Source organism: Mastomys coucha, unplaced genomic scaffold, assembly GCF_008632895.1.
Source record: "Mastomys coucha isolate ucsf_1 unplaced genomic scaffold, UCSF_Mcou_1 pScaffold7, whole genome shotgun sequence".
Classification (NCBI taxonomy): Eukaryota; Metazoa; Chordata; class Mammalia; order Rodentia; family Muridae; genus Mastomys; species Mastomys coucha.
Genome location: NW_022196913.1, coordinates 69,151,749 through 69,153,297, shown reverse-complemented (window position 1 = coordinate 69,153,297; position 1,549 = coordinate 69,151,749). Strand labels below are relative to the sequence as shown.

At 41.4% G+C, this 1,549-nt stretch overlaps 1 pseudogene across 1 annotated transcript; it reads left to right on the top strand.

Moving 5' to 3' along the window:
- The first annotated feature begins 482 nt into the window (after nucleotides 1-482).
- On the top strand, nucleotides 483-1,332 carry LOC116081492 (annotated as a pseudogene). The gene has a single exon (XR_004114918.1). The product of XR_004114918.1 is annotated as an inositol monophosphatase 1 pseudogene (transcript).
- The last annotated feature ends 217 nt before the right edge of the window (nucleotides 1,333-1,549 follow it).

Here is a 1,549-nt window from a genome sequence, read left to right as displayed (position 1 = left end):
TCTGATTCTCTGCCACTTTAGGTCCATGAAGACCTCCTTGTATGAGTATCAGAATGGAACCATCTTTCTGAGTTCCCATGTGTCAGTCAGTTGCAGCAACTGAATTTGGAAAATGTCATATTGACTGATTTAAGTCTTGAACTCCGAGTTCTGTTTTTTTTTTTTAATTGATTTAAGTTTTAGTTCATTATGATGAGGAAGGATACATAATTTCAATTTATCTGAATTTGTTAACATTTAAAAACATATTTTAAGTAAATAGAATTATATCACATTCTTCTTTCCCTTTTGTACCCCCTTCTATACCTGTCATACCTTTCTTTTTTTAATCATATTCTTTAAAATTTATAAAATATTGTGACAGTAAAAATGAGTATTATAGATGGGGCGGGACTTCCTCCGGCAGAGCAGAAGAACCGAGCCCCTCGGATGCCGGAGGTTGAGGAGGTTGAGCATCGATCGCGGTGCGCTCTCGCGAGATAATGGCAGACCCTTGGCAGGGAGTGCATGGATTATGCAGTTATCCTAGCAAGACAAGCTGGAGAGATGATTCGTGAAGCTCTAAACCATGAGGTGGATGTCATGATTAAAAGTTCTCCAGCCGACTTGGTAACAGTGACTGACCAAAAAGTTGAAAACATGCTCTTCTCTTCTATAAAGAAAAAGTACCCGTGTCAGTTTCATTGGTGAAGAATCCGTGGCAGCTGGAGAAATGACAGTCTTCACAGACAAGCCCACGTGGATCATTGACCCTATCGATGGAACGACTAACTTTGTGCATTGGTTTCCCTTTGTAGCTGTTTCGATTGGCCTCGTTGTAAATAAAGAGATGGAGTTTGGAATTGTGTACAGCTGTGTGGAAGATAAGATGTACACCGGCAGGAAAGGGAAAGGCGCCTTCTGTAACGGCCAGAAGCTTCAGGTGTCACAGCAGGAAGACATTACCAAATCACTCTTGGTGATCGAGTTGGGCTCGTCCAGAAAGCCAGAGACGTTACGGATTATTCTGTCCAATATGGAAAAGCTTTGCTCCATTCCCATCCATGGAATCCGGAGTGTTGGGACAGCTGCTGTTAATATGTGCCTTGTGGCAACTGGAGGAGCGGATGCCTATTATGAAATGGGGATTCACTGCTGGGACATGGCCGGAGCTGGTATCATCGTCACCGAAGCCGGCTGAGTGCTGATGGATGTAACAGGTGAACCATTTGATCTGATGTCTCGGAGAATAATTGCTGCAAATAGTATAGCACTCGCCGAAAGAATAGCCAAAGTAATTGAGATAATACCTTTACAAAGAGACGACGAAAGTTAGTCACACACAACAGTGTCCAGCTGCCGTCAAACTTGCTGTCCCCGGGATGTTTAAGATGTATGATGTCACTGATTTAAATTCAACTTTGAGGTCCTGATTTTAAAATGGAACCTTTTTTTAACAGATGACATATTCAAAATTAGATGGAATATTTGATTATTGAAAGAAAATTTGCATGTAATAATATTCTTGGGGAAAATATACAGGAGGTGTACTTAAATGAGCCAGTCGTTG